The sequence below is a fragment of the Eptesicus fuscus genome, chromosome 19 (assembly GCF_027574615.1).
Source record: "Eptesicus fuscus isolate TK198812 chromosome 19, DD_ASM_mEF_20220401, whole genome shotgun sequence".
Taxonomy (NCBI): Eukaryota; Metazoa; Chordata; class Mammalia; order Chiroptera; family Vespertilionidae; genus Eptesicus; species Eptesicus fuscus.
This window is the reverse complement of record NC_072491.1, coordinates 18,447,735-18,455,957: the sequence shown is the minus strand read 5'-3', so window position 1 is coordinate 18,455,957 and position 8,223 is coordinate 18,447,735. Positions and strand designations below refer to the sequence as shown.

The 8,223-nt window shown below is 45.5% G+C and overlaps 1 pseudogene; it reads left to right on the top strand.

The window, feature by feature from the left end:
* The first annotated feature begins 2,097 nt into the window (after window positions 1-2,097).
* The window catches only part of LOC114232084 (beclin-2-like), a 68,405-nt pseudogene continuing 62,279 nt past the window's right edge, over window positions 2,098-8,223 (top strand).

The following is an 8,223-nucleotide window of genomic DNA, read 5'->3' as shown; positions in this document are numbered from 1 at the left end:
CACATATTTGTCCTCGTCCCCCCATTTCCATCCCACCCCCCTCCCCACACATGCCCCCACCCCCCTGTTGTCCTTAACCACTGGTTGGGCTCATATGTCTGCACACAAGTCCTTTGGTTGATCTCTCCCTTTATCCCCACCCTTCCCTACCCTCCCCCCGAGGCCCGACAGTCTGATCCATGCCTCCTTGTTTCTGGGTCTGTTCTTGTTCATCAGTCTATGTTGTTCATTATTTCCCCTAGATGAGTGAGATCATGTGCTCTTAGAAATACACTTGAAATGAAAAACTAGTAAAAGTATGTTGTTTGTTAAAAATAATGAAATGAAATCAAGAACAAGACCATTTCTTAAAAGGCAGTTAGAAACCACCCTCAGAAAAGGTCTATATAAGGGGTTTGGATTTAAGAAAAAAATGTCAGTGAATAGGTCAAAGGCTGAAGAACCTCATCCAGCCTATGTGGTTCTTCCTCGTTTCAACTGTATTGCAATCTCATTTCGGTAAATATTCATAGTCCAATTTTTGTCCACAAAAGCAAATAGAACATTCCAGCCTTGAACCTCCTCTGCTGCTTTGCTGATATAGATACAACAAAGGTGAAGACACGTTCTGATAACTGAATAATCGTGCACGACAAAATATTCAGGAGCCCCGTTATTTTACAACTAATGTGTTTCAGAATGATGATGTCTGAGGACACAACATTTATACTAAGCAGGTGTAAGTGGCATTTATTCCAAGATGAAGTGCTGCTTCGGTGGTTTGAGGAATGAATCAAAGTAAGCATATATGTATGTGTGTGGTGTGTATGCTTATTTATCTATAGATGGAAAGCGTTCTTCCTAAGGGTGGGAGGGATGGGCAAAGGAAGGGATTGCTGCTCTTCTCCTTGGCAGGAAGCTCCAGAACCTGCATAGCCAGTTATACTTCTCGGGGAAGGAGAACCAATTTACCCCAAACCTTTGCAGCTGAGCTTTCCTGCCCTGTGCAAATTCACTGCCAGCACCCACCTGTGCGGCTAATATTCTTCCCCCAAACACATCTACTTCCTCTTGATCCCTGTTTTATCCAGTTTTTTTTAGAGAAACATGTTACTGATTAGGTAAAAATACATGACAATAACATATCTGGCAAAAATACTTCTTAAAGGTAGCTAATGAAGTCCAAAATTAACAGCACCGAGCGTAAGATGCTGGTAAATTTCCTCTCTCTCTCTCTCTCTCTCTCTCTCTCTCTCTCTCTCTCTCTCTCTCTCTCTCTCTCTCTCTGCCTCGGATTCCAACCTCTGTAAAGTTGAAGTCAATGAGAGGGGACATTCTCTCCCTTTGGGCCCTTATTCTCAGGCCCTTTCCATGCAGGCTTTCGTACACCTCATGCATTTAAAATAACAATCCCTATTTATTACTCACCAGCTTGTACTAAGTACTTTAGATGCTATTTCTTTGATCATTAGAACAGCCCTGAGGCATAGCTTTCATGAACCCCTTTCCATGAATACATAAGTTGAGGCTCAGGGAGGTTGCATAAGTGATCATGGTGTATTTAACCTTTAGGCACCCAGTGGGGATTCTGGCTGAGGTCTATGTGATACGCTGTTTGAGGCCCACGGGCTTCGTATAGACAAGGTGACCATACGTCCTTGTCTGCTCCGGACGGTCCAGATGTATGTCAGTTCTCCCAGCATCCCATCTGACTTGGCATTTCTCCCTGTCCTTTTTTACTTTCAAGTGCACCCCAGTTTTGATAAAGATGGAATGGCCCTGCCTTTGGAAAGCTGATTGACATCACAAAGGGGAAAGACATGTGTCTTGGCTTCTTCCTCTCCCCAACTTTGCCCTTGACTGATTTTCCTTTTCTTCTCAGATGAGACCAACAGTCTCTCTTGAGGCCTTCCTTCTAAACTGGTCCTCTGGCACCATTTCTCTCTGTTACAATTTTATAATAAAGTTGAGATACACCCACCGGGAGACCTAAGAGTAAGAGTGCTATTGTTGGATATGGAAAAAAAAATGAGTAGTTAATGAGAATTTCCAAAATCATGTCTCCACTAGTTTATTTTGACAGGGATTGAAAAGAAAAAGTAGACTAACATTTACGGAATGCCCATCATGCAGCAAGCAGAATGCCAAGACTTTTACGTGAACAAATTTCTCCTTTTGCCAATGAGAAAACTGAGATTCAAAAAGATTAAGTAACCTTCCCGGGGCCTGAAATGGATCCTCATCCTCATGGGTCTGACTCACACTCCTTACTTTCAGCTTGCTGCCTCCTACATAGTGTGAATGTAACACATTCAGCATTAATATAAAAATGGTGCTGACTGGAGTAAAAGCCACATATTTTATATTTAAAGAATGTGTACTTTTCCAAGGCATTTTTGACCTATATGCTGTTTTCTGTGTCATGAAGCCATGAGGTGACAGGAGATGAGCTTGCAGTAAGCAGACCTATATTTATTCCTCCTTTTGTTTCCTATACAGAATCACCAGTGATGTACGTGCCTTCCTGATCAGCTTTGGTTGCTTTGGCTTGTGATTGGGGCTCTTTAATTGGTAGAAACAATTCTGTGAATTTGTGTATTTTTGAAATGAAGTCATAGAGAATGAACAAAGTAAAGCTTCCCTTTAAAATGTAACAACACCTCCCACCACCGAGGTGGAGGCCCCGTCACCCGCCTGGCCACCCCGCTTCTGCGGGCTCCACACCTACCTCTCTCTGGGCTTCTGTTTCCACCACTAGGATGTGGCTCTGGAGGGCGTGGGCCACTTCTTTCTCGAGTTGGTGGAGAAGAAGCTCGAGGGCGCTGAGCATCTTAAAGATACAAAACCAGCGCAGTGGCCGCATTCTCTCCAGGACATGCTGAAGCCTCCCAGGATGAGTAGGCTGACACTCAGGACAACATGGAAACTGCCATGGCCTTGGAGAGGAACCTGAACCAGGCCCTTTGGAGCTGCAGGCCCTGGTTCTACCCAAACACCCTCATCTCTGTAACTTCCTGCAGAACCACTTCCTGGGCGAGGAGGTGAAACTCATTAGGAAGATGGGCCGCACCTGGCTCACCTCCATGGCTGCCGGCCCTCAGGCTGGGCTGGGTGAGTATATCTTCCAAAGGCTCACCCTCAAGCATGACTAGGAGCCTGTGGAGCCCAGAGGCCTTTGAGGGGCCCCTGATCATCCCCCTGGTGTCTGGCTTTTGCCTGAGCCTCTCCCCAAAATGACTAGCCATTCTTTTTTTACTTATTTAAATGTATTTTTGTTGGTTTCAGAGAGGAAGGGAAAGGGAGAGAGAGAAGCATTTATGATGAGAGAGAATCGTTGGTCGGCTGCCTCCTGCATGCCCCCGCCCCCATGCGCCCCCAGGGATTGAGCCCACAACCCAGGCGTGTGCCCTGGACCAGATTCAAACCCGGCTAGACCATCCCTGTTGATGGCGGAAGTCTGGGAATGGTCCTAGCAACTTCACCCTGTTCGAGAAGCTGGCTTCTGCAAGGACTCTCAGAGGGCCACGAGGGGCCTTTGTGACATCCTATCCAATAAAGAAGAGCTGGACCACACCCTGTGCCAGGACTGTACTGACAGTGTCGAAGCAGCTGGACACCCAGCTCAGGATCTCAGAATCTGACAGTCAGAACTACAGATACTGTTTGGAGGAGACCAGGGATGGATTAGGTGAGGACGCGAGGGAGACACTGGAGGAGGTGGGGCTGGAGGAAGTGAGGCTGGTCCAGGAGCTGGAGGAGGTGGAGAAGAACCGAGAAAGGGCAGCTGTGGCCCTGGAGGCAGCCCGGGCAGAGACAGAGATGCTGGAGCAGCAGGAAAGGCAGTACCACAGGGACCTCAGTGAACTGCAATGGCAACAACTGGAACTATGAGCTATGGAGCGTGGAGGACTGGCTGAGGTACGCCCAGACACAGATAGCCTGGCTGAAGAAACCAACGCCTTCAAGGCCATGTTTGAGATCTGCTGTGATGGCCCCTTGGCTGTCATCAATAGCTTCAGGTTGGGCTGCATCCCCGCTGTCCCTGTGAGCTGGGGTGAGATCAATGCAGCCTGGGGGCAGACAGCCTTGCTGCTCGTGGCCTTGCCTAACACAGTCAGTTTCAGAGGTACCAGCTCATCCCCTGCAGAGACCACTCCTATCTGAAGTCATTGACAGAGGACCCCATGGAAACTATAGAAACAGACTCAGAGAGAACAGGCAGACAGCTCTGCTGGGGGTGGGGTGAGAGGAGTTGAGGGATTGAGCAAAAAAAGAGAATTCATGGACACAGACCACAGTGTGGTGATTGCATGTGGGGGAGGGGGAGGTGTAAGAGGGTATGGGGGGATAAATGGTGATTGAAAATAATGAAATAAAGGAATAAAATAAATAATAAAATAAAATGTAACAACACTAACGTTTACTCACCATCCCCCTAACATTTGGGTTATCTAAAACCATTCCTTGAATGGTTGTGTTCAGATACACATTCTACCTAAAAAGTCCATGAAAGAAGAGCTTTCAGCTTGCCGTGTATACTAAAAGAGCTTACCAAAGGCACTGGGCTGAAGTAGAGGAGTGCAAGCCAGAAAGGTGATATTCCCATCGATTCCCAAGTCGCTCAGTGACGGCTCAAATGTAGCCTAGGCTACTTTTCTTCACAGTTTACTGTCACCAGACTTGAGGCTGACCGTGGCCCCCTGCCAGAAACAAAAGGCGTTTTAGTTTTCTTATATTCTGTTGGAGACACAGCTCCCATGTGAGTTTGGTGGTAGCACTCAATACAGCCCATATATTCTTCCCAACCTCCGTGTATACAAAGGCTCTGCTTCGTGGTCCCTGCGGCACTTTCGTGAATCTGGGGGCACTCCAAGTAGTGACTCAGAATGTTTCAGCAGCCAAAACCAGAGTCCTGAGCATCTCTGGCCCAGCTGCAGAAACAGCCTGCCATTAGTCAGGTTACCTCCTAGAATCTATCCTTTACCTTCAGATAAACGAAAAGGAAATAAAGATTTCACACAGGGACTTGTGACCAAGGGAAACTGTCAGGTAGACCAAGTCTCACCCTGCAACTCCTTTCACAGTAGAATCCCAAACTCCTTAATCCCAAACTGCAAATAGGACTTTGGAAAGAACATTATGTAGTAGATAAAACGCTGGTCAGGAGAATGGACTCGGGTCCGAGCTCTGCCACCACCTTGCTTCATTGTCAAATTAGGGTGTACTCTATGCTTCTTCAGTTTCCTCCAGCTCAGGAATGGTAGGTTTTCTGTTTTTCTGATTAACCAGTTCTTGCTAATGTACCCCTGAGCCAGGGTTAAGTATGGTGTAGCCTTCTGACCCTTTCCTCACTTTTAGTGGCCTCTTTCCCATCCCTGACCCATGTAAACACCAAGCATCGTTTTGTTGTGTCTGTCTTCCATGAGATGGAGTGCTCCTTGAGGACAATGTGTGTCTTATCCATTTCCACATTCCCTTTGGATCAGGCATGATGTCTGACCCTTAGTAGCTACTAAGCAAAAGGGGCTCACCTGTTTCTTGGCTAGCAAATGGCTATAACTGAAGGCCATTTATGAAGGTAGGATGGCACAACTGATTGTCTGCAATAAAGTAAGTTACTGTAGAATAGGAAGTAGCCTATATTGCCTTTTTAATCTTATCCCAGTGTCACCTTCTCTACCATTTTAAGGGCAAGCTTTATTCATCACATAATAGTCTAAGCATTGTAATCATGGGGCTATTCATTTTTATTTTAAACTAGAGGCCTGGTGCATAAAATTCATGCATGGGGGGGTGTGTGTCCCTCAGCCCAGCCTGCACCCTCTCCAATCTGGGACCCCTTGAGGGATGTTTGACTGCCCGTTTACAGGGATCGGGCCATGGGGGTGTGGCCATCCTGGGTGAGGGGTTGAGGGCTGTTTGCAGGCTGGCCACACCCCCTTCAGGGTGGGGGTCCCCACTGGGGTGCCTGGCCAGCCTGGGTGAGGGCTGATGGTTGTTTGCAGGCTGGCCAAGCCCCCCAGTGGGGCCCTCACCTCATGGGGGTGTGGCCAGCCTGGGTAAGGGGCTTTTTTTCTTTTTCTTTTTTTTTTTTCAGTGCCTCCTTGAGCGGAGGCCAGGGCCGGCTGGAAGCAGGAATCTGGGATTTATTTATCTTCTATAATTGAAACTTTGTAGCCTTGAGCAGAGGCCAGGGCTGGCCAGGGCGGGTGGGAAGCTTGGCTTCCTCCATCGCCGGGGGCAACCCAAGCCTCCTGCTTGCTCCAGCTCTGTGGCAGCCACCATATTAGTTGGGTTAATTTGCATACTTGCTCCTGATTGGCTGGTGGGTGTAGCAGAGGGATGGTTAATTTGCATGTTTCTCTTTTATTAGTGTAGATTTCCTCAACATACTGTGTGTGTGTGTGTGTGTGTGTGTGTGTTAGTGGAGAGAGAGAGAGAGAGAGAGAGAATGCACTTCCCCTAGTTTAACATTTCAACTTAGAAATACTTTTCTTGCTGTGTCGTTCATACAGGTTTCACATCCCCCAAAAACAAAAACTGACCACAGATGCTGTTCTCCATTTCTTATCCCCTTTCTACTTCTTACTACCTCAGTGCATCAATTGAGCTCAATAATTATTTGTTAATCAGCAAACTTAATGGAAAAACTCAAATTTCAAAGGCTAAAACTTAGGAAAATGAGGAAAAATGTTGAATCAATAACGTGGGTGGGTCACTAAATAATATTCTGTTCCAATTTGATTAGCATCGCCCAGGCTTCTGATGAGTAAACTGTGACAGTCAACATACCAGATTCCCCAAATTAAACATTCTTCTCCATAATTAAATATCACAACTTCATTGTTTCGATAACAAAATTGAAATATTTTCCACCATCATAATATCCTTAGCAGATAATGTCATTGGAACAGAATGATGTTACCACATGATAATAGGCTCTCGATGCCAAAGTCAAGTTATACTGTTTATTTTCAAAGCAGATCATTACATTGACTTTTTTTCCATTACCAAGTGATTGATGCAGCTTTAAAGGTGACCAACAAAAATTTCATCCAAAAAAAAAAAGTGATCTAACGATGGGGTTATGTGCTGAATGATTCAAATACCAAGGGAGATGCCACATATAGCAGCTCAGAATCCATTTAAAAATTAACCTTTGCCAAACCTTCAGCAGCAGTTTGCTCTAAAAAAGTGAGAGCAGCTGTCAGAGGCCCCAAAGTGCCTTGAAACACAATAAAACCTTGTGTTGACATAGTCCATTTCTTGATAACTATGGAATTCTGGAATAGAACACCCGCCAACAGAGGAACCTGGTGTGCAGCTAACAGATATGAGCCAACTCATCTTGACAAGCAGCCTGAAGAAAGGTGGCTCTACAAATGCCAGGCCCTGCAAACAGGCCCTCACCCCAAACCACAGAAAAGCCTCCCCCATGCCTCCCAGACCACAGCCATTTCAGTCACTTGGGGATACAACTCTATCGGTGAGGTCATCTTCAAATAGTAGAGACAAACAATGGATACCTTTCTCGGAGACTCAAAGCACCTACACAAAGAAAGGCCTTTCAGCAGGAACGTGCTTAGTACAAATGACTGCAATATCACATTTCATCTTTTCCCTCCAGAGGAAGGCAAAGGGACAGGGCTACTATCTCTAACATAAAAATGCTAGGTGATCTGACTTGGACTGGTTGACTTTCAAAATCAAGAGTGGCATAGAAAAAATATACCAAGTCCTGTACACTTTTCATTATAACAAATATTTCACGCTGAGGTCTGCTGGAGAAAAAAAAAGAAAAGAAAAAAATATACTCTACCCAGATCAAGCAGCTTGCTCACTGGTATTTATTTTCTCTGCATGAAGTCATTTGAGCTGGGTGGATTCCAGTTGAAAGTACTTTGTACAGTCAGTGCTTGCTGCGTGCATGAGATGTGTGCCATTCTCAATATTTTTGATGATGATGTTAATTGGCGTTGAATACGACTTATTTATAATTCTAGAGAATTATACATGTGTTAGGGATGCCTGAGGCTGTAAGGGCCCAAGTTACATATTAAAGATGAAAAAGGACAGATTTCTCAACTGGACAGTCCAGTAGGCTGACCCTTGCTGATTATTTGCAAATATGGTAGCCACAGTGCTGAGAAGAAGCATTAGTAAAAGAGAAAAAACTTAATATTTTTTTATTGATTTCAGAGAGGAAAGGAGAGATAGAAACATCAATGATGAGAGAATTGTTGA